General features: G+C 39.1%; 1 pseudogene; it reads right to left on the reverse strand.

Annotated features, from left to right (window-relative positions):
- Positions 1-203: 203 nt before the first annotated feature.
- LOC133375738 (5S ribosomal RNA) lies at positions 204-322 on the reverse strand (annotated as a pseudogene).
- Positions 323-25049: the final 24727 nt, after the last annotated feature.

Genomic DNA, 25049 nt, shown 5'->3' on the forward strand with positions numbered 1-25049 from the left:
ACATTCTAGAGCACTCACATAAATAGGCAAATGTGTGAACTATGATATGGAATATAGCCTGGAATATATCAGGGATATGTTGTTTGTTATATGCCTTCAAGTTGATTACAACTTACAGCAACCCTATGAATCTTTTTTGGAAATATTCATAAGGTTTTCTTGGTAAGAGGTATTCAGAGGTGGTTTACCATTGCCTTCCTGTAAGCCTATAGCACCTGGTATTCCTAGGTGGTCTCCCATCCAAGTACTAACAAGGCCTGACCCTGCTTAGTTTCTGAGATCAGACAAAATCGGGCATGTTCAGGGTAGTATGGCCATAGGCATCAGGGATATAACCTGGAGCAATTTCTGGGATTGTATTGGCTTAAAAAGTGTTCCAGTAATCATGGGGATTTCTGTCAACCACATCTTTAATTGCTTGGTTTGCATTTGACTTTTGTGCATGGATGTGTACCCAGCAGTTGCCACATGATGTGTCATATTTGGTTATGAAACAGCTCCAGTGGACAATCTGAAGTCTCTTGAAACTGTAATTCCTGACTCATGAGTTCAAAGTGGGACTCCTGTCAGTTATTTGAACAGTTCAGACAGATTATGGAAATGAAAACAAGAGTTAAATAGATTTAGGGTTGCCATATTGCCCGGTTAGCTGGGTTTTACCCGGATTCTTTGCATGCCACCCGGCGCCCGGCTAGCCCCTTAGGTGGCCCGGATTCTCACCTTTAATTTAAAAAATAATTAAGTTTCTAGGTGGTCCGGTTCTGGAGATATACAGAAAAACGTCAGCCGCCCCCCGACTGTTAAATCTTTCTTTAAACAGTACTGTATACAGTACTATAGCACTTCATAGCTTTAACCCCGCCGTTCAGCATTGCAGCCAATCAGAGAAGCCAGGATTGTTTCAGTTTCATTGACCTAAGGCAGTGTCTAGAAAACAAAATGGTGGTTCCCCCCCTCCCGTTTATCTGAAAATCTCATAAATTGGGTAAGTATATACATTTCAGTTTCTTCTCCTCTTGTGTGCAGGAGTCAGATCTTGGGCAGTGTTTTGAAAACCTTCCCAATACTTGCTTTTTGTAAAAGCAATGCTAATCCCATTTGTTGCTTATCACTTGAGGTTGCATTTCTGTCCCTGTTTGAGTAGGCCCCACTGAATACACTGGAACTTGCTTCTGAATAAATAAACCTAGGATTGTACTATAAATATCTTTACAGTTTGTGTAAATAATAAATATATTTGATAGTCATGCTTATATAAATATTTCTTCATTTATCATATTTTTGTTTTTGGTTAGGAATCCTGACTGGTTGTGAGATGCTTAGTTTTTTGCCTTACTCATAGGAATCTTGTTGTGGTTGGTATGGTATTACATTTAGGAAAGTGTTACTGCCTTCTGTGTTTTTTTTTCCTATTTGCATTTCACTTATCTTTAACCTCACTCCATTACAGCCATAGAAGCAACAGCAGCATATGCAAGATAATTAACTCCCATTAGTGATAAGAGCAAGAATTTATAATTATTATTTCAATTAAAACAAGAGGCTTATCAATACTTTGAAGAGGACCAGATATTTATTTTATTTCTGAACCCAGGACTGGGTCTTTCATGATGCCTGGGGGGGGAGCAGGAGAGTATTTGATAAGACAGACATCCTGGCATTGGTAATCTAATTAGCAAGGTATGTTGCACACTTCCAGGCACAGTTTCATTTTGAGTATGGAGGTGGAACCTGTGTAGATGTGGTTGATCAAAGGGAGAAGAAATTTTGAGTTAAGCAAAGCTCTGCTTTTATAAAACCTAAGAAACATACAGATACTTTGAATGTCTAAGTGCCTGCACCAGTGGAATACTGGAGGAACTTGTAAAACTTGCTGCAACAGTATTTAGAACTGAGCATGTGGTGTGAAAGACTCCTTTTCCTAACGTTTTGGCTTCTTGTTTTTCTCCACCCACCACATCTTTGAAATATATCGTATATGTTAACCGTACTGCTGCTCTGACTTACTTTATGTTTGTTGCTATTTTGTGTTTTTATTATGTTTTTATATTGATTGTGTATTTTTATTGTTTTTATTATATTTGTAAGCTGTGCTGAGCTCTGTTTTTAACAGCAGAAGGGCAGGATATAAATCCTCTTAATCAATCAATAAATACTCCATAGTGTTGGAAACTAGAGTCTAGGCATTTAAGGCTGAAAATGTTGCTTTTAAAAAAAAGATTTCTCACATCTTTCCCCAGTTTTTGGTGGTAATTCCTAGGCACAAAAACAAAACAACTGGACAATCCAAATATTAATATGCAAATACTATGCATAATATGCAAATAATATGCAAATAACTTACATAATATGCAAATAACTTACATAATATGCAAATTAGCCTGCCCGGATTTGTGGAACTGGAATATGGCAACCCTAAATAGATTGTACGTTCTGGTTGGAAACTGGAGAAGAAAGATAGATCCAGACTGAAGACCCAATTCCTCTCACAGTATGAAGACAGCTTTCAACAGAAGCAAGTTATGCCCCATAAAAATGATAACTACTTTGAAGGCAGTCAATTAATATGATTCCTGGGATTAATCAATGTTCATTTCTGTAGTAGTGGATTCTGCATTGCCAAGGAATTGGACTAGATGATCTTTGAGGTTGTTTCCAGCTCATGTAAGATTTTGATAGAATCCTCCTTTAGAAAAAAAAGGAATGGAGAAAAATATTTTCTTGCACTGGATGTGATGTTAAACCCTGTCCACAGTTTGTTTAACTTTAATATGGTATTATTTACTTTCTACATTTGAATCCCATCCTTCCTCCAAAAAGCTTTGAGCAATGTACGTTGTCCTGACTTTTATTCAGGTTTGGCCAAAATACTGGTAGCAGAAGAGGCTCTTGCAAAATAGAACTAGGGTAGCACTGATTTTTCTTCATGTAAACATTTTGAATGCCAACACAGAGTGTTTAAAGGAACAGAAATCTTTAAAGTATGGATCAATTGAGTACAAAAGTGAGCCCCTGCTTTCTCCCCTTTGACCTCAGTGTTGAGAAACGAATTAATAAACTATCAAGTAAGAAAAACTATTGATTATCATTTATGGGAAAATTGCAGTTGGTTTAAACAAGGATCTATTATCTCCTATGAAAATGTGATTACAATTTTGAACAATGAGAGACCTCTGCTTTTTCAGTTCTTCCAATTAAGGCATATAGCAGAATAGATCAAGAAAAAATACAGAGTTCCATGTTTATGTACTGCCTTTGAACTTATTTTACTACAACCAGAAAAAAAGGAAGCCATTGCTAAAATATATCAAATTCTCTCCTTACTGAAAACACAATTACACCCAATATACAAAATGGAATTGAGATCTAGAGAAATTTAATTTATCAATATCAGAAGAAGAATGGACCTGGCTATTTAAGAACATTCCAATCACATCAAGTAATCTGAAAGAAAATTTCTTTAAAGCAATTTATCAATGGTACTTAACACCACACAGGCTAAGCAAAATATTCAGTCAAAATAGTAAGGTGGACTTCATACACCTTTTTGGGACTGTGCTAAAATAAAATAGTTTTGAAATATAATTCTAGATTTAATACAGGAAAAAAATCCCAAAACAATTCTCCTTTGTATGTTTCATGGGGAAGTTACAAATGTGGATTCACAATTAGTAGCAATTTTGCTTACAGTTTTTTAAATATGTTTTGTTGTATAAGTCTACCTTTTTAATATATTTTTGCTTTGTTTATGAGCACTGACAGTATGTTAATGTAAAATATGTAATTTAATTTTTTTTAAAGGAAAAATAAAGGACAAGAAAAGTGTGCAAGCCTTTGCTTATCTCTCTAGCTGCCTGATTAACTGACGTTTCAGCACCGAACTGGAGTTCACGTTGTCAGAATGATGGTATCAAAATATCACAAAGTGTCATAGCCAATTCAGAGTGACCATAATGATTCTTGCCATCACTCTGAATGGAACACCATGTAGCCAGTTTGATTTGCCTACACAAGGTTGCCATCAAAGTGAGTACAATGCTTCCTATTCTCACTCCAAATAGGTAAACACTTTTGCTGTTGTATGCAGACCCATTGGCCTACAAAATCCCCCAGCAGTCCTTTTCATTGTCCATAAAAGATTTGATGAAAAGTACCCCCCCTCAATTAGTGGCAGTCAAGACTGAGCTTAGTGCAGAAAAACTCAAGTTGGACAAAAGCACAGAGAAGTAAACAAAAGACCTCCCTTTAAAAATGCAAAAACATATGGCATATTACTAGAGACAACAGTAGGTTCCTCTATAAAGTATAAAGTCCCTTGGGACAAAGACCTTAGTCAAAACATCAGTGAATCTGACTGGAATGGTATTTGGACTAGAGCCCCTTTCAAATCTGTTTCTTCTAGGATCCGTGAAAATGCACTGAAGCTGATTTTCAGATGGTATCTCACTCCCCACACCCTACATAGAATCAATAACAAGCTCTCCCCCTTGTGTTGGAGGGGTGTGTGGGGAGCAAGGTACATTTTATCATGTGGTGGTCTTGCGCGCTGATCGTTCCCTTTTGAGAGGAAGTGTTTAATGAAATCAACAAGATTAGCAATCTATCCCTTCATTTGGACCCATCTCTGGCTCTGTTACTTATCACTGATGAAGCCAACAATAAAATCATACACAAAACCTTGACAAACTTTCTTCTTATAGCAGCACGACTGGTGATAGCTGCTTCCTGGAAAACACTTGACCCACATATGATTCATAAATGGTATCAGGAAATATGGAAATTAGACAAGGAACAGATGCAGACAAGTTCTATGAACAATGGTATAGCTTTATTGTTTTTGTTAGTCAAAGTGATGGGGCTTGCAAGCCTCCAGACTCGCATGGTCAGATTTGGCGGTCCACATTGGGATAATTATCTGGAAAACAATACAGGACAACAACCATTTAATTTATACTTATTTCCCTAGAACATTATAGGTACAATGACTGCTATTGTTAACTGTGCTATTTTGTCTCATTGTTGTATATTTGTTTTGCATTCTACCCAATAAAAACGTTATTTAAAAAAAATGAAAAAACCAATAGCTAGCCAAATGTGCCTCTAGCACCAATCAGAACTTGTTGGTTCCTTGTAATGCAGTTCTTATTATAGTAAAGCTGAATATGTTACTCAAAGAATTAGGATTTACAGAGATGTGTTTACAAAGGGAGACTTGGGTGACAGCCAGAAGTCCTTCATCAATTGCACCCCACCCCATTTGCTGTTCTTTTCTTTTGACTAAAAAATGAACCAAGAAAGTGTTCACGGCAGCCACCTGCTGGCCTGGCAGTATAAGTCAGTGGTACAGTGTGTTGCCTTGTAAAATGGGAGCAATGAGTTTTATTTTTGGTAGCAATGTTCATTTTCATCTCCAAACCTCTCTGTACTTCATATTTTCAAAATGATTTAGAACCTAACATTTGGGAGGGTGTTTTTGTTTTTAGTATTCCCTCACACTGAGGATAAGGGCCATGCCATAAGAAAGCATCAGTGGTTTTCTTCTGGGACCCACAAGGCAAGATCCTTATCCAAATGTAGCTCCAAATTTTTATGTTTGTGTTTTGTTTGGCTAGAACCAGAGAAAGGGACAGGCGAGGGAAGTATTTTATGCTCTTGTCTTTAAAACACTGGCAAATCAGGGACTTAAGTAGCTACTCTATTTCATTTCCTTTTAAAGTAAATGTTTGTTTGAAGTTCCAAAGTAAACTGTTGTTCCATTAAAAAGCTATAATTTGTCATAGTGCTAAAAAAAGCCCTAATCCCATTGAAGTGAATTTCTGCCTGACTATGGATATGTTAACATACAAATATTGTGCTTAAAAAAATTACTATGTGTAAAATGATCCCTGGATTTTCTTTTCAAAGGCAAATTATCCATTTAAAGGGCATAATTTGCAGTCTTCATTTCGTCTGTGCTTTTTTCTTTTTTAAAATCTGATTCTTGTTTCAATGACATGCAGTTTGTCTTGAGGCACAAGGAAGTAATGCAGTGATGACTTTTATGTCCTTTACCTTATTCGCTGGAGCTGTTTTTTCACACAAGCCATGTCACGTAGATCATTTGTGATGTAGAAGAAGGAACTGAAGGGCTGGTGAGTTGTAGCTGCTCTTACAAAGAAGCTGGGAGGAAAAAAATCAATAATAAATTATCGCTCCCTCTAGCAGGTTGGCTTCTCTATATGTCCCCTCTGACATGTAGGTGTAGCTATAAATTAATTTACTTAGAGCCAATAAAGAACCTAACAGGCTCTGAACTGACTAGTGAATGTGCATTAGTGATATAAAAATAACACACTCTGGCAGGGGAGCTTTCTAGGAGCTCCCAAATACTGCACGTTATTTTTATAGCTTAATGAAAGATGGGTCTGGGCAGCCAGAGGGAGATGGAATGAGTGGAGTGGTCTATAATTTACTGATGTAAAATGATCAGGATTCATGTTGTCTATAAAACATGAAAAACATTCTTCATTCCTCACCAATTAGATCACAGTCCCAACCCCCAGTTCTTTTGAGCTTAAAAGAAAATTCTAACTGCTAGACATAAATGAATGCTGTGGTTAAATTAAACCCTTCAACAGCCCAAACAGGCTTGAAAGAAATGCCTTGTAGATTTTACTAACATGCATATTTAAGTGCTATTTTTAAAGTTTAACTGCAAGCCATAGCAAGCACAAATGTTTATAATAGCTATTTCAGGATTGGAGCACTGTTTTAAGAGCTTTTTTTTGTAGCAGCTAATTCTTTCACAATCATTTTTATTTCAGCTCTTACTGCCATTAGCATCTCTTTTTGGCATGTGATGGCAAGAAAACAGAATTTAAAGGCATGAGATGCTTTAGTCTCATAAAATGGGGCTCTATAAATGGGAGATATTGGCAATGGACTGCCAAGGTTGAATTTGAACAATTAATGATTTAAAAGGGCAGACTGCATAGAACACCCAAAAGAATTTTAGCTCTTTCTTGTAGTAATATGAGAAGACACTGGCTGCAATCAAGAGAGCTGCTTTAGGTACACCCAAAGGGTTTCAGTTGGCCCAGTGAGATTTTTGGAGGTGTTTTCATCCCCAATAACAGCCATTCATCATTCCACATCATAAACTGCTTTGTATGGCTCTAGTCTCAAAGTAGATAGTCTTATGTATGACAAATTCCATTGTGCATATATCCACAGCATTTACTGGGGCAAGGCTTGCATCTTGTGGCCAACACTTAAAAAGCAACTGAAGTGTCTCTCAACTTGAATATAAATTCTAACAGCTAATAATTTGTTTCCATCTTTGCCAATAAAGGCCCAGCCACATGCAATGTGGAAAACAGGAGCTCCTCCACACATTACTAATGTGAAGGGGCAATGTAGGTAGCAAGGCATGCCTCTGGTCTTGTCCTCAACAATGCACATAGGAACACAGGAAGCTGTCTTTAGCTGAATCAAACCACTGGTCCATCTAGCTCAGTAGTCTAGCTTCACTGACTGGCCGTAGCTCTCCAGGATTTCATGTGGGGGTCCCTCCCAGCCCTACTGCAGATGCCAAGAACTGAAGCTGGAACCTTCTGCATGCAAAGCAGGTGCTCGGCTGAGAAGCTATGGTCCTCCCCCCTGAATGTAATGCATGGTCATTCCATACAGCTTCTCTCTACATAATCCACCCTGTCCATGTCTTGGTGTGGTTGTAGGCAGAAAAATGTAGGTGAGCCATGTCCTGGAACCTTGACCACCCCTTTATGCATTGCCCCTTTATGCAAGTAATACATGAAAGAGGAGGGGGGGAGAGAAAAAGAGACCCTGGCTATTTTTATCTTTGTTTTGATTCCGCAGATAGAAAGGCAAACAATACTTTGATCTTTTTTATTATTATTCCATTTTTTAGCCATTTTAGCCAACACCTTGGTTGGATATACATTTGTGCTAATCTCTACCTGCCCCCTGCCATCTGCTGCTTGATTCTACCCATTTCTTCATCATGGGGACCATTTTGGAATTCACCCTGAAGCTTTGCCAAGGTAACAGCATTGAGATGGAAACTGTATATGCCAGGGGTTGCCAACTCATCACCGTTCAGTGGCAAAGGCCTCTGGTGGCATCCCCCAGAATCTGAGCTTTCTTTTCTTTTTAAGTAAGTCTCTACCCCCCCACCCCTGCCAAAGAAAGTTATGGGGCAAAATATGCAGGTACCCTTCTAAACGATTTATGTGAATTGAGCCAGCCTGTCTGTCCTGTCTGTCAGTGTTATTAGTCAATAAATGAAGTCAAAGCTGTAATTGATAAGTCAATTGTCTGGACACCAGGCAATAAGAATCCTTGGGGTCCTAAAGAGCTGCTGTTTTGCCCTCCTTGTTAGTGCATATTTCCTGCTTCTCTTCCCCCCCCCAGTCCTTGGAATCTTCATAATTTGCCTTTCCTTTCCCCCTAGCAAGCAGGATGCATCTTTCTGGTGCTGAGTTCGCCTGAGATCAGGCAGTGTCTAGAAATTATAGGCAAATGTGACATTTTTTCAAAGAGGCGTAGGCATGTCTTCTGCTTTGCAGGAGTTAAAGACCAGGGACTCATTAAGAATTCACTGTGTAGTTAACTTACAGTACAATGGTGTCCATGCCTAAGTAGGAGGTTTCTTTGTGTTTAATGGAGCTTGCTTCCAGATACATGGGTACAGGATGGCAGCTGAGGTTTTGATTTAGGGTTGACATAGAGAAAAAACAGGATGATTGTGCCTTTAACAGCACAACAGTTTGAGAAATAGAGTTTAACTTTTTAAAAATAGTATTTAGTTTAAGGGTACAGCCTTCCATTTAGTATTCTGTCTTTGGCTTATGTTGGTGCTTTGATATAACAGTGCCACATGATAATAAGGCATTGGTAGATCAATCCTAGAGTAACTTCTAATATCTCAGCACGGAAGGGTCAGTTGTGAGTAGAAAATCCTGATGGAAAACTGAAATAAGTTATGTTTATTTAAATGCTTCTTCCCCCAATGTTTTTTTTGCAAATGACAGTAAAGGATGGATTCTACCTCCCCCCCCACACACACTTTTCTTTAGTGTGAAAATGTAGAAGTAGAGAAGGGAACAAACAGAAACAGCTAAAACTGAGAATTATTTCTCAATAGTTTGTGCGCTGTGTGGAAGATTCCAGGAAGATCCCAGTCCATTCATATAACCTGCCTATAATTAGCATGGTAAACCATAATTAATCCTTTGGAGCTGAAGCATATAAAATAGTTAAATTTATTCCAATGATTTAAAAAATATTTCTATTTGACAAGAGGGGGTTGCCATATTGGTCAAGTTTTCTTTTATTTTAAAGGGGTGGGGCTATGAGGGAGGAAGGGGTGGTTTGAGGAGGAAAGGGAAGGGACAAGGGGCTCACTGATAGCCTGTGCCCAAGGGCCCCCAGAAAGCCAAAACCTAGCCCTGGTTCTTACCAATGGATTGCTGCAGGGAGGGGGATGCAGGGGCCTAATCCACATGCAGTGTACTGGGCTCAGGAAATCCTGTTGGCATCCCTGCATAAAAGCATCACCGTGGCCTCACTATCAGCAACAGGCCCAGAATGTTTAGACTGAGGATATGAAATCTGTGGCCTCCAGATGTTGTTGGGTTCCAACTCCCATCAGCACAGCCAGTGTGGCCAATGTCAGGGATAATGGGAATTATAATCCAACAAGTTCTGAAGGGCCATAGCTTCTCATCCCTGGTTTAGACATAGTGAACCTACTCAATTTCCAGTCATAGTGGAGAGACACAATCTGTGCAGGGAATCCTTTGTTTTCTATGGGCTCAGTTCTCCGAGAACTGGTAAAGGAGTATACGCGAAAAGTAGTTAGGGAAATGCTGCAAGATTGCAGCAGCTCCAGAAAGGCTGAAAATAGTAGATTACAAACCATCATGAATATGTAGCATTTTGATTGTTTAAAATATCAATTTAGTTAACATGGTAACCTTCAGATATTGTTGGACTTTAATTCTCATCATCCCCAGCCAGCATGGGTAATGGTTGGAGATTATGGGAATTATAGTGCACAACATCTGGAGGGCTATCCCTGAGACAGATAGTTAGACAGAGATATTTTTAATGAATGAAACAAATGGGCCATCTATCTCACTCTACCTTGATTGACATTAGTTCTCCAGAGTCCTAGAAAGCAGTCTAGTATTTCAGTTATGAGGGGGAAACATAGGGGCGTCTTAATTATATCCACATAACTAACCACTTGCCTCCCTCCAGTTTTAGCCAAATCATGGCTCCTCTGTAGCTTTCTGAAAACAGTACTGAGGCAAGCTGTTACAAAAGGTAGGAAGGCCAAGCTATCTCTGCCCCCGGCTATAATTGAATTATGGGCAAAAAGCTTGAGAAAGCGGAGTAAATAAACTCACACCCAAAACAGTGTAATAATCAACTGCTATCAGTATCTGCATGTGGCAAACTCTAAGGTCCAGCATGCTATTGCTCCTGGCTGCCATAGGAAAAGAATAGACCATCATTCCCCATCCTGGTGCTCTTCAGATGTTTTAAAATACAGCTTCCATCAGTGTCAGTCAGCAAAGTCAATGGTCAGGGATTACGGCAGCTGAGGAATAGATACAGCATCTGTGGAGAGAAATAGTAAGCATTCCCCTCTTGTTCACCACGAAGTATCTGGCTGTACACTGGATAGGACAATTTTTCAAAACCAGAGTATATTTACAACAGATGGCTTGATTCAAAAGTCAAAATAAAGTTGACTTTCTCTTGTTAAGCAATGAGCTAACACGGGAAGAATAAACTAATATGTGTGGTGATGGGTCTGTGTTGATGATGGAAAGCTGCTAAGACCTGCTATATTAACCTTTGTCTGATTTGATCCTTTGCAACTTCCATTTGATTGCTGTATATTTCTGTGTTGTGTTCATTGGCTTTTTCTTTATAAGAAGACAGTGGTGATGGAGACATAATGTGAAAGCAAACATTTGAAGTTGTGGAGGGAAAGTTATACACACACAAGTTCTTTTTATACAAGCCACAATTGATATCTTAAAATATTCATTTAGTTACTGATTAATTTTCTTCCTTTTTAGTCTGAAAGGCTGGCAGAGGCTATAGCTCTGTTGGCAGCGATGGAAAGAATACTTTATGTACAACTGGTGATCTTGAGTGGCATGTGACATAGAATAGCTTTTAGTAAATTAAAGTATCACTCTCATTAAAGCTCATTTGAAGCCATCTGTTTAATTAGGAAAGACACCTACTGTGGAAACATCATGTAATTGTTTCCTTCATGGGGTGTGTGTATGTGTGGTTGTATAAGCAAAACAAAATGAAAATGGAAAGAGAGAAAGAAATGGGGAGAATGTGAAAAAAGGTAAAAGATGCAAGAAAAGACCTTATAATATTCATATGAAATGCTACGCTATCCTGAACTGCAAAGAATTTTGTGGTGCCTTAAAGACTAGCAAATGTATTATGTAATGAGCTTTTGTGGGTAGCAGTCCACTTCCTTAGATATATGAAGTGTAATTCTTTGTTGGAAAGTATATGCTGGAGCTGAAAAACGAGGTGAATTAGGGTGATTTTACCCTATGTGTCGAATGGTAATGTCAACAAAGTGAACAAGGTGAGATTAGGGCCCTCACAAAGCTGTGATCTTTATGCACTCTCTACTTTTCTATACGCTATATCTCTATGTTTTTCTGTCTATATTTTTCTAGGTCGATGGGCTTTGCATGAAGTGAGGCTATGCGGAGCACTGAAGAGCACTGGATTATTTTTGTTGTTAAATCTGTGCATTGGAGAGTTTTTATAAAAGTTAAAAGCTTCATTTAACTTTCTTTTTTAACGTTCACTATTCTGCTTGGGGGTAAAAACCACCCTGGAGTTCTTCAGCATTCTGCAGGCAGCATTCTGCATAGCCTCACCTTGTAATGCCTACTGGAGATGCTTCCTCCCTCCAAACACACAAAAAAACAAGCATCCGAAAGCTAAGCCAGCTAGTGCTAATGTTTTTATTAAAGGCAATGATAAGCCTCACGTGGCCACCACTTAACTATTTTGAGGTAAGAAATAGCAAGACACAAAGCCTCACTCCTGAACTAATATGGATTTTGGCATTTTAGTTGGCTTAATGTGGATTATGAAGGGAAAAGCCCCTGGTTTTGATATCTGTTTGAAAACTCTTCCTTTGATTACACCCAGCCACGATGTTACTGGGAAGGTGCAGATACCCCCCACTCCCAATTGCTGGGACTGCCTACATCTGTTTTCATGTGGACACACTGTGGAGTAACGCAGAGCAATCTGCAATCAGTTTGTCAGGAAGCACTATTCATGGGCAAAAATATGCTACAGATCTAGATTGTGTGTGGACTAGTTAGAAAAAAACTCAGTTTCTGTTGTTTCTAGAATAAAATGTTGTGTGGAGCCATAGCCATACCACAAATGATAAAATTTGATGGCAATTATTGAAGGCCTAGAGAGAAACAAGGAAAAGGCAGACATGATCCTACAGAGGACACCTGGAAGCCAGCAAAGGGAGAAACTGAGACTTTAAATAAAACTTCCTTGTTCTTTATGAGCTCTAATCTACAGGAACATATGAAAGGTATTGCACAAGATGTTTAATTTTCTTTCTTTGACATTTGTATTCATTTCAACAAGCCTTTTAAACAGAGACCTTATCCCAGTCTGTGTCTGTGTTGGAATTGCTTTTTTAATATGTTTTTAAAGTTTTTTTTTAATGTTTTTAAAGCTTTAAAAAATGTTTTTAAGGATGTTTTGCTTTAATGTATTTTAAAGTCTATTTTTATGATGTTTAAAGTGTTTTTAGTGTTTTTGTTTGCCGCCCTGGGCTCCTACTGGGAGGAAGGGTAGGATAGAAATCAAATAAATAAATAAATAATAACAATAAATGTGCTTTTATGGAGTTCCAGACAGAAATGGTTCAAAACCACTTTCAGTTTGAATTAAGTGTATCATGTTTTATTTGGATTGTGTCCAAACCTGTGAATAAGAATTCTAAGGGACAAAATGAGTGGCTGTAGTCTAAATGGCTGCCATCATGGGACACATTAAAGTTAGAAGATATTGTATGGTAGAAAAATATCAGTATCATCTCAGACATAAATGAAATAGTTTATAGACTTCAGCAACAGTGCTAGCATGAAGACAACCGTGTAGAGCGGCCTTGTGTCCTACTTTCCAGAGGGCGTTCATCTGTTTGAAAGACTGTCAGAGGACAGTGCTGAATGTGAAGGACTGTCTGGCCCAAGCCCAGTTTAAAGATAAAGAACCATAAGAAGGGAGAGCAAGGGGCCTTGATGTTTCCTATGGATAGCACCTGGACAGCACACTGGGCAGATACCCAGAGTACAGGCTTTCCCAGTATGGTGAGATTGATTGTATTTCTATTTCTATTATCACTGTGATTTCTACATTTGCATCTATACCTATAAATTAGCATATACAAATACCACACATATTTTTAACCTTTTTTGGTAATGGATATGTGGCCACCCTACAAGCATGTGACAGCATTGGTCCCCAGGCCAAGACCCATCCCAAGTGCTGGAGCAGTGACTACATATGGCTGCCCTCTGCCGTGGCTGTGGGATATAGGGTTGCCAGGTCAGCAGCATCCCAAACTCTAAGATTTCAGGGGTGGGGCTTAGTGATGTAATGGGGTGTGCTCTAGTGATTTCATAGGGGGCATGCCCTAGTGATATCATAGGGGGCCGGCCCTAGACACAAATAGTGTTTATACTATTTTGTTTCATCTGAAATGAATAGTTGAGTAAGTTGTCCATGATAGGTGCCTCCCAGATCTTGTGCCCCATATAGTTGCCTTCCATTAAACCACATCCTGACTGGAATGCAGGCTAAATAAAGAAGATCCTAAAGGCATATCTGGACTACAAATTTACCCTATGAGTAAGACATAAAACTCAGCATCCTACAACCAGTCGGGTTCCTAACCAAAACTAAAAAAAAATCCTGGCAGCCAGTGAGCCAAGGTCACAGAAGTCCCTATGCGGCACAACCTGACCCGGGAGCTGCAGTTAGTGTAGAATGCTGTGGCACGATTGCTGACATGAGTGAGACTTTATCAGCACATAATACCTCTGCTCTGAAATCTGTACTGGTTGCTAATTTTCTACGAAGCCAAGTTCAAGAGGTGCTTTCCATGTTATAGGTTCCATATAGTACTTGTTCTGCTCTTGTAAAAGATCGATCCTTTAGTGTGGTAGTACCTATGCTTTGGAACTCCCTGCCTATTTACATTAGGGAAGCACCTTCATTGTACTCATTTTGGCACCTGCTAAAAGAATTTTGTTTAGGCAAGCCTATCCAGGCATGTAGAAGCTATTATGTTTTTTATATGTTTTTAATTCATTGTTGGTTTTATTATTTTGAATTTAAATACCTGTCTTTAACTGTTTTGGCCAATAATTTTATTGTTTTAATTCCTCCTATAAACTGCTTTGACATTTTTTACAATAAAGCAGTATATAAATGTTGCAAATAAAATACATAAGTAAATTTTGGGGTCACTGTAGCTCTTGGGTCTCTTTCCTCTTTTAGGCACACAGGAATCTGCCTTATACCAAGTCAGGCCATTTGATACCATCTAGCTCAGTACTGATGACATGGACTAACATTGGCTGTCCAGGATTCCAGACAATAGTCTCTTCCAGAGTTTGAATTTTGGACCTTTGCATACAAGGCATGTGCCCTACCACTGAACTACTGCCCCGTTTAAAAAAGTATCTTTTAAAATTGTTCTTTTCAATTCACTAATGAATGCACAGCATACTTAGGGCAGATCCAGGACCGTGCATTTAAAGCACATTCAACATACATTTGAAGCACATGAATCCCACCGCAAAATCATAGGAACTGTAGTTTGTTACGGGTGGTGGGAACTATAACTGTGAGGGGGAAACTACACTTCCCAGGATTCTTTTGGGGAAGTCATGCACTTTAAATGTGGGTTGGATGTGCTTTAAATATATTATGTGGATCTGCATTACTTCATAAATTTTGCCTGTATATAAATCATTTTAATTAAATTTTAAAATGAAAATAAGCTACAAAAATTTACTGGGTGACCATGGGCTACTCATCATCTCTTAGCCTAATCTGCCCCATAGGGTGAAAACAACAGGGGGGGGCATGACCACCACAAGGAAGAAGGGCACACTTAAAATGTAGCGGAAATAATAATGTGTAAATAATAATTTACAATAGTGTCAATCAGATACATATCAAGTCACATTATGATGAAATATTTATATAAATATAAATGTCAAAGATGTTTATTGTTTACACAACCTCTAAAGATATTTATAGTGCAATCCTATGCATCCTCAGAAGCAAGTCCCAATGTATTCAATGGGGCTTACTCAGACAGGAAAGCATGCACACGACTGCAATTCAGTGATAAGGCTTCACTCACCCAATCCAAAATTCAGAATCATGCCACTTTAAGCTGTTTTGCAACTGTTTTATACTTGTTTTATGGTTATTAGATTTTAAATGGCTTTATTTCTTGTTGTGGGCTGCCTTGGTTTCCAATCCTACCTCACAGGTTTGTTGGAAATATTCCATATACACACACACTGGAGATGTAAAAATACATGCACCCCTTGTAATAGTTTATTGTCAAAACCAGTTGGCTATGGCATAACATTTTTTTAAAAAAAGTATTAGTCTCCTGCCCAAGAAAAGCAGTGACATCTAAATAAACCCTAACTAACACCTTAAAAAAAAGGATCAGAGAAGCAGAGAAAGATTTACAACACAATCCTTTTCTATGTTCACTCAAAAGTCCCACTGATTTTCAGCACAATCCTAACCATATCTACTCCCAGAAAAGCTTCCTATTGGGAAGGTTTTCAAAACAGGTTATAAATAAGACAAACTGCCCTCTTCAACTGTCCAGTAAAATTTAAACTTGTTTCACTCCTTAATTAGAAAAGTATAACACTGCAGCATGTACACTTTTTAAAACATGTTCAAAAATTATTTGAAAGATAAAATGTATAATATGCCATTTTTGCAAGTAATTAAAAAAATCTTGCATCCAGACTTTTATTATAATTATAACTAAAATTGTTTACTGTGTATGCCCACCAAGATCCTGCTGTGATCTTCTGTTGTAGTGCAATCCTATGCATGTTTACTCAGAAAAAAAATCCAATTCTGTACTGAGAAACTACTGTTTATGCTGCTGAAATGAAAGCTATATATTTACTGAATTCTTGATGTGAGACAAGCAGGAAAAGGAAACTGTTCTCAGAACTTGAAATGGGGTTTAGGTATTGTCTGGGGGTCAACAAATCTTGTCAATCACAGCTCTGACTTCACTTATTGGCTAAAAACCTGAAAGGGCAGGGATTAGAGCAGCAGGTACTAAGAGAAGTTGTGGAGGGGAGGCTGACATTTTGGTTTATATCTTTTGAACCAGACCACCTAGAAACTTAATTTTTTAAAAAAATGAAAGCAAAGAGCCTGGAGATTAAGGTGACTCACCCAGAGAGGACACCTAAACCTTAGCGAGGTAGCATGTCGTGGAAGTGTGGTCACCCTGCTCTAATGGAAGTGGGGGCAAGATTCTCCTAGAGAAGGCCCTGTGGGTTTTCCTGGCCCATAGATGGCCGGTGTATCTCTGATTCTGCTTGGTCTGGTCATCAAAGAGGGGTCCTCCTCACAAGCTGAGTAGGGTTGATAAACCTGGCATTACTCACCGTGTATAGCATTCCATTTCAGATGTTGCTTCTGCAGCTTAAATCTATCCACAGGAAAGACCAATGAGAGACAGGAGGAATATATCTGAAGCCACATGCAGGGCTTATGGTTGTATAAGGTGTGAAATCCAGGGATCTATGGTCCATTCCAACTAGTTAGATGGCATTAGCTCATAAAAAAGATGTTCATTTTAAAAAATGGATTACTATGACCCTTTGCTTTCCCACCCATTATGTCAAACCCATGTATATTTAATTTGGCTGCAATCAGCATACTTCCAATTTACCTCTGTTCGTTTAATGTCTTTGTGTGCTGCTAAAAATATTTGATTGGCATGTCCATACGAGAACATTCCTTGTCAACCCTCTACTATTAATTCCCCACACACACACCAGCTCTAGTCTATTTCTGGCTCTGTTTTGTGAACATTTTTCTCTTGATTAGCTCACCCGAATGATAATTTGATCTACTATATTCTGCAGAATTGAGGAAATGATTCATTTTAAGCCCTTTAACATGATGACAGGTGAGGATCTGACTTTGTGCTCCGTGTTTTAAAATAACAATTGAGCATAATATTAATATGGAGCGTAATGCAGGCTAATCAGAGCTGAGCTGGGGTGCTGGATTGAGTTGTAGAAAAGAATAATGCATTAATTCAAATTCACAGGGGTGATTTTTTTGGGGGGGAAAATCATCTGCAAATGCAAGAGGTAATCTATGTGCCTCTACAATATGCCAAGGAGATAATGTTATTTTTAAAATATACATTGTCTCACGAGTGTGGAAAGGTGATTCACTAGTTTTTCATTATATATCAAAGGTTTTGCCATGTCTTTAGATCTTTATCAAATACACCTTCTGAAGGTTCTGATTCAAAAAAGTACTGTAATGATGGTTCCCTTTGAAGGAAACCTAAACCACAAATGAAAGAAAATGGGCTTTTGAAATGTTTAAGAAGGTTTTTTATTGTTATTATCTATACAGAAGTATGTTCAGGAAAAATATTATCCACCCACACGCAATTATAATTTAACAGCTCAAACAGCTGCTACAAGGATTCAATATTTTTTTAACAAAAAAAGAGATGCTTTACATTAGGTATATGAAAACTGTTTGACTTCATTTCATGTTCATTTTCCACAGCTAGAGAACATGACTTCATGACAATTGGGAAGTACCTTTTTATGTATAAAGGTTTTAAAAAAACAAAAAAAAACAAGTTCACCAAAACATGTGGCTTTACATCCTTTATTCTGACTGTCAACCATAAGTAAAGATCAAATTTATTATTTCTTATGCATTGGGGAGGACATTTTAAAGTGATTAGAACCACTAATAACAAAATTGTTGTGGAATTTCATATAAGTGCTTTTAACTCTTTGCATGTTCAGAGCAAATTACCTGGTACATTTATTAGGCATGCCATATGCTTAAAACAGGCACTTTCATTTTGAGAAAAAGCAGTCATAGGACCCTGATCCAGAGCACGCTTCCACTCTGGTTGGGGCACCATGCCAGGTTCCTGCTGAAAATCCCCTCCTGGCTGGTATTTGCACCTGAAGGTGCTGTTTACTGCAGATTGTTGTGGGGAGTAGGAGACAGAGAGGGAGGGAGGTTCAGCAAGAAACTGGTACAGGGCCCTGATCTAAATTGGGCTCTGGATTTTGACCTGATACCTGCTATTTCTTCAAAATGAAAATGGCTAGTTTAAGCACCATTTTAGAAAAGCATCAATAATAATGTAATGTGAACTTTTGCCCTGATGCACACACAGAACAGTCATATATATCTGCACACGTACATACACACATAAATCATAGAGCCAGAGTTGTGGCCCTTGGCTAAGAGTGAGTCAGCTGAATCATAGTCTATCATTACAATGAGAAATCAAGGGGGAGTAGCTTCTACAGCATGTAATGAGAAAGTAGTTTAACAGACTGCATTGAAACTTGGCAGTGTAAGAGAAGTGTGGCAATGGCCCATGTTGAATTTCAGGTAAAAAGGATAATCAATGACTTATTTTTTTTAAAAATATATTTTTTTTGTCAGGGTTAGGAAGGACTAAAACCTCATAGGCACCACCTCCGTGACTTCATAGGTGCCCCATCCAGTCTAGGTTCCACTAGCCTCCACTGGGAATATGACAGTTAAAGTATGGCTATGTGAGTGATGGAAAAGGACTGGGGGGAAGGAGAAGAAAAATATATCAAAGTATATCCATTTAATTTATTTATTGTGACCCTATTGTTACAACTGAGTTGGCTTAATCGCATTCCACCAGTATAAATGAAAAATTGGGGAGCAGCATGTTCTATGGCTTGTTGTTTGAAAATTACCCAACAGATTGATTTGAAACATGTCAGTGTAGAAAAGGAAGGTTTGAGGATGGTCCATGCCCAAACTGGGGTAGAAAGGATAAGGAATTACTTACACTGAAAAAGTTAAATTCTTGACAAAAATTCTGGCATGTTGACAGGTACTGTGCATTTTTCTTTGGTAGACTTTGCTGGGATGGTTTTTTCAGAAATATTTTTTCATTTGTACTGTGTTTTGGGAAATGGGTTGTTGTTTCAGGTAAAGGGAAATGTCTACTATGTGTTTTTACTTGTGAGTTATGTAACGTTTACAGTTTTTATTAAAAAGGGCCATTCTGGCCAATGTTAGTCAACGGACTTGCTTATTCTGCTGTTGCTCGGCAATGGTTTCTAGCCAGCCTTGGCTTCTGGAAGTATAGACGCTTGATGTTTCTGGACAAGATTCTCACAGATCAGGTCTCAGTCTTGAAATGTTTACAGTTCAGATAGGCCAAGAGGTTAAAAGGTAGGTATGAAAGGGCACAGGAAAAGAAATCACAGGAGGTGACTAAAAGTAGTTTGAGAAGCATGAAGGGGTGATTCATCAGAGGTGCATAGTGGCTGGATTTCTGATAGGTAGCTTTAGAAGGCACATGACAGCCTTCAGAAAAAATTGGGAGAATAAGATTTAGGGGGGAAATGTGTGCACTTCATCTGCTGAATTTCTCTTTTCCATTGCAACCTTTAAAAGACAGGCTTGCCAATTTACCTGAAACACCCTGCTCCTCCACTAACATCCATGCAATCTGCAGGAAGCAGCTGACTGAGGGATGAGGAAACCAACATGCCCCCTGTAAAGTCACCAGACGCAGGAATCTGGTTAGAAAAAAAGCTGGCAAGTCTTATTTCTAATCTCTTGCCCCCCCTTTTAAAAAAAGAACCAGCTATTACAAGTAGAGAAGAAGCATCAGCTAGTAAAAGTTGGGGCATGGAACCAATGTGACTCCCTTCTGATTTCACCCAAAGAGCCATTTGTTGCAGGTAGAGAAGCAGCAACAGCCAGTAATGGTTGACAAGCCCATTAAAGACAAAATTTAATAAAATCTATATACAGTTTAAATGCAAAGACTTCTAAATGGTTTACAATAAGCATTAAAATTATTTATTTATTAATTATTTGATTTATATCCCACCCTTCCTCCCAGCAGGAGCCCAGGGCAGCAAATAGAAATGCTAAAAACACTTTAAAACATCATAAAAACAGACCTTAAAATACATTAAAGCAAAACAATGTTAAAAACATTTTTTTAAAAAAAATCTTTAAAAAATCTTTTAAAAAGGGTTAAAAACATATTATTAAAAATAACATATTAAAAAGCAATTCTAACACAAACGCAGACTGGGATAGGTCTCAACTTCAAAGGCTTGTTGAAAGAGGAAAGTCTTCAAAAGGTGCCGAAAAGATAGAGATGGCGCCTGCCTAATATTTAAGGGGAGGGAATTCCACAGGGTAGGTGCCGCCACACTAAAGGTCCGTTTCCTATATTGTGCAGAACGAACCTCCTGATAAGGTGATTTATTGATAAAATTATCAATAAAACCGTTAAAAGCAAGTAACTAAAATATTTAAAACAATTAAACAGGTATTATTATTATTATTATTATTATTATTATTATTATTATTATATCCCACCTTTCCTCCAAGGAGCTCAAGGTGGTGCCCATGGTTCTCCTCCTCCATTTTTTCTCACAACAACTCTGTGAGGTAGGTTAGGCTGAGAGGCTATGACTGGCCCAAGGTCACCCAGCAAACTTCCAGGCCAAGTGGGGATTTGAACCCTGGTCTCCCTGGTCCTTTTCCCTCCCTGCTGAAGAGCTGATGGTTTGAAGGAGACCCAGGGGGTCAGGAATTCTTCTGCTTTAAGGTGATGGCTGGGGAAATAAAAAAATGGGCTCTGTGATAATGCACCTTTTGGCATGCTGTGTCCAAGCAACAAAACTGTCCCCTCCCCCAAGATTGCTTTGAGGCTAAGCAACGCTGAGTCCTCTCTCCTCTTCTGAATGAAATGCGGGGAGCAGGGGAAACCCTCTTTGCTAGGCTAACATTTAGCCCAAATCCTCCCCCACCCCAACTATCACCTCAGGGTAAAGGGAAGCTGATTTCTATGTTCTTCTGAATGATTCTGGTCCACAGAAGAAAACACCACTAATATGTTTCCATGGGCACACACTTCGGTGCTATTGTGTTTCCAAAATGCTATCCAGAGCAGTAAAATAAACACTGAAAAACTGTTTCTTCTTTTAAATATATGTGAAAATTCTTAAATGTCAACTGAAACAAGGCATCCATTTTATGAATGTTATCTTTTATAGGAAGTCAACAAACATTTGTTGCAAGAAAAAATGATTACAAAAATATTTAAAAATTTTAATGGGTCAGAGGCACTAAATTTCCTGAAATTATGCTTTTTATAGAACACTAGTTTTTTAATCAGTTGGAGAACCTTAAAATCCATGATGAAGAAAAATCTCTTATTTTTCTTATTCACATGAGGGATCCATTGTAGAATGACCTTTTCCAGAGTCAGAAAAAAAATGCTGATCCTTTTAAAGGATAAAATGTGCACAGTGTAAATATAAAAGGAGCATAGTTCTCCAATATTCTTGTGCAATGATTTGATCGAGAAAGATGCTTAGGAGCAAGCATATGACAACTGGCACAACTAACCCAAAATGTTCCAAAAAGGGCTGGCTAATTTTCAACCATTTGCATTCCTGTTTAAAATAAAATCATTCATCAAGAATACTTGATAAATGAAATATTTGAAATATCTCTAACAGCGCAATTTGTATGCATGCTTATTTGGAAGTAAATGCCACAGTGTTGAATGGGATTTACTACTAAGCCAGTGTGTATAGGGGAATTGCATTGTTAGTAGAAGATATGGAATAAAGAAATAAAAATAAACTAGACCTTGAGGAATGCTTGTGATCTTCATACTGCACAGACGTAATAACTTAAATTATAATTTGAACCAAGAGTGTACTGTCATGTCTGTCAAAGATCGGGGCTAAAAGCAATTTCTGTTGTTTGTTTTCAGCACTTTATACTATGTTCCAAACATGGTGCATTTATACAAGGATTATAAAAGTCTCGGCTCTTCCCAAAATGCCCTTTCTGGTCCAGGTCCTAATAATGAGAATAGGGACACTGTGATGCCTGGTGATTATTTTATTATTGATTTATTGTGCGGGTAGGGGATACTGTGCCCCTCCATATGTTGAAGAACTCTGGTCTGTCCCAGCAAGTGTAGCCAGTGATCAGAGATGATAGGAGTTGTAGTCCAGCAACACCAGGAGGGGCACAGGTTGCATGACATCCAAATGATCCCCACTGAAGCCCCGTGTGACATATATGAGACTCCTAGGTAGTGTCCTGTCTGTGAACTGGCCTGCTCCAGACCTGCTGAGTTTCATCAAGGTTCCTGCAGCCAATGCCCAGACATGCCTTGGTAAATGCTGTTTCCCTTGGTGTCTAGTCACATGCTTCAGAGAAACTAATAAATGAGCTATGATGCAGATAACCATCTCCCGGTTATCTGTACATATAGTGGCCAGTGATCACAGGATATACTGCCTATAAACATAGAGATTCCACTTAGATGCCATTGCAAATAGCCATCAACATGATAGATCCATCCTCAATCAATTAGTTTAATCCTTTCTTGAAGGCTTCTATGTTAGTGACAATCACAATATCTTCTTGTAATTAACTCTGTAAGTTAACTATGCGCTCTGTGAAATATCCCCTTGGTTTATTATGGAACGACTGCCAGTCTTATAGACCCTGCAGTGGTTTGGCAATATCCTTATAACAATTTTGTACTACTTTATGCTTAAGTAAATTTTCAAATACTTTTCTTTTTTCCCTGTGAAATAATACTGGGGAATCTGTAGTTTTAAGGACCTCCCTTGTCTCCTTTCCCCCTCCAAAACAGGCTCCAGATTAGTGGCTTTTTAGTCTCCTTCAACACTGTTTTAAGAATTCTTCCTTTGATGGTATTTTCCATGGCATTGTACTGTATCCTTCAGATCTCTCACTGGTCTACAGGTCTTTGGATTTAGCACACTAGAGTGCCTGAAGGTGATCAATAATTTCTTTCACTGAAGATTTGCATTTATTTCAAGGCACGTCTTTGACTTTACTCTGTAAGCTCTAAAGCTAGAACTTGCCTAAATATCTTCTGTAGAAAAGTTAAGAGAATGGATGGGACAGATATTAATTTGTTTCCTATCCATGTAAATTCTTCCAGTCTTCTTTAGCGGCTTAATAAGCACTACAGTTATATTTAAGACAGGGTTCAAATCCCCCACCATTTCACAAATATGTTCCTGCCTCCCAACAACTGGTTGAAAAAGAAGTGCGTGATTTTGTGTGGGTGGGTAAGAGGTGGAAAGATCTGTCAATTCCGGTTCTCTCAGTTTTTCATTTTCCCAATCTTAAATTCAGTTCTCCACATTTCCGCAGCAATTTGCATGTTTTTTTAAAAAGTCCCCATGAAAATTCTCTAGCATTTTAATGTGAACTTCTCCTAATAAACTCATTTTTGTAGGCAGTTGCCCTTGAGGGGCGAAATAAAACACGGACACATAAGCTTGGGTTGAATAAGGGCCACTTTATTAAATTACAGCAGACAAACCCAATTTTAAAGTGACCTGCAGAGGGAAATCTAGGTGCGGGACTAACTATGAGCAAGTAGCTTGCCATACAGCTCTTGGGCGACCAGCCCCTGCCAGGGCAAGGGCAAGCCCATCCGCTTACCCCTTACCCCGGCCACACCTTGTAGGTGAGTAGGGGGGCCTTCCTACGTCATCCCCACCCGGGGTTGAATAACCCTTGGGTGGATGAGATAAGTTGGCCCCAGAGGCAGCCCATATCCTGTCTTCGAGCCTCGAAGCCGTGAAAGACAGGCCTCCGGAACCGGCAGTCACCTCCAAAGGTGCCTAAGGGGGCCACCTAGCTGTCCTTAACTATTTCCCTTCCTGCACCTTCCTGCCACAAAAGGGGGACAAATCTCTATTTAGTCCCCCTTTACCCCACTGCCGAGAAGCACCTCGCGCAGACCCCCCTGCAGGTCCCCAAGAAATATATCATTACCTGTGTCAGACAGGTGAATGCTGTCTGCCCTATAAAATTCAACCTGCCTGTGCCGGATGTGTGAGTGTGGGATGGTTAACCCACCATGCGGAAGAAGGGCCAAGCGAATCTGTCGGTTGACCATCTTCCGCGCTCTATCTATAGCTCGGGGATCCCAAACTCCCCGCCACTCCCTCCGTGGGAGTATGTCTGACCAAATCAGACGAACGCCAGGCCACCTTTGCCTGATGAGCTGCATGTCACTACATGCTTGAATGAGGAGGGCCTTGCCCTGTGTCAAACCAAGGTCATTTCCACTGAGATGGATGACCAGTACATGCGGAGTAATCCGCGTCGCTTGTTGCTGGAATAGTGTGGGTAGGAGCCCCTCCCAACGCATTCCTCGTCGGCCAAGCCACTGTATCGCTGCCCATCCGCTGAGGCCCAACTGGGAGCCAGCGCTCGAGTTCGCTGCCCTTCGAGCTGCCCAAAACACCATGCTGTGGCCACAAATAAGGATGCATGTCTGCTCCGTCCCTGACCAGCAACCTGTCAAAGATGCAAATGGTAAGCTTCTGCAATTCCTGTCTTCAGAAGGGGTGAATATAGCCCTTAAAAGCATCAGAAGACCAATGCTCCAATGCTTGTACCTGTGCCTGGGAAAATCCCACACCTGCTGCTGTAGAAGCAGCTCCAATTCGAAATGAATGGGTTCCAAACTGTGCAGGGTTGTGCCCAATCCCTTGCAAGGCACGTTTAATCAAGGCCCCAAATTGGTAAATAGATAGGGGCTCCTGGTTGGCATGGATAAACAAATATCCTTCGTTTGACCCCCTGACATTCAAAAATATCTGCAAAGA

This window comes from Rhineura floridana, chromosome 1, assembly GCF_030035675.1.
Source record: "Rhineura floridana isolate rRhiFlo1 chromosome 1, rRhiFlo1.hap2, whole genome shotgun sequence".
Taxonomy (NCBI): domain Eukaryota; kingdom Metazoa; phylum Chordata; class Lepidosauria; order Squamata; family Rhineuridae; genus Rhineura; species Rhineura floridana.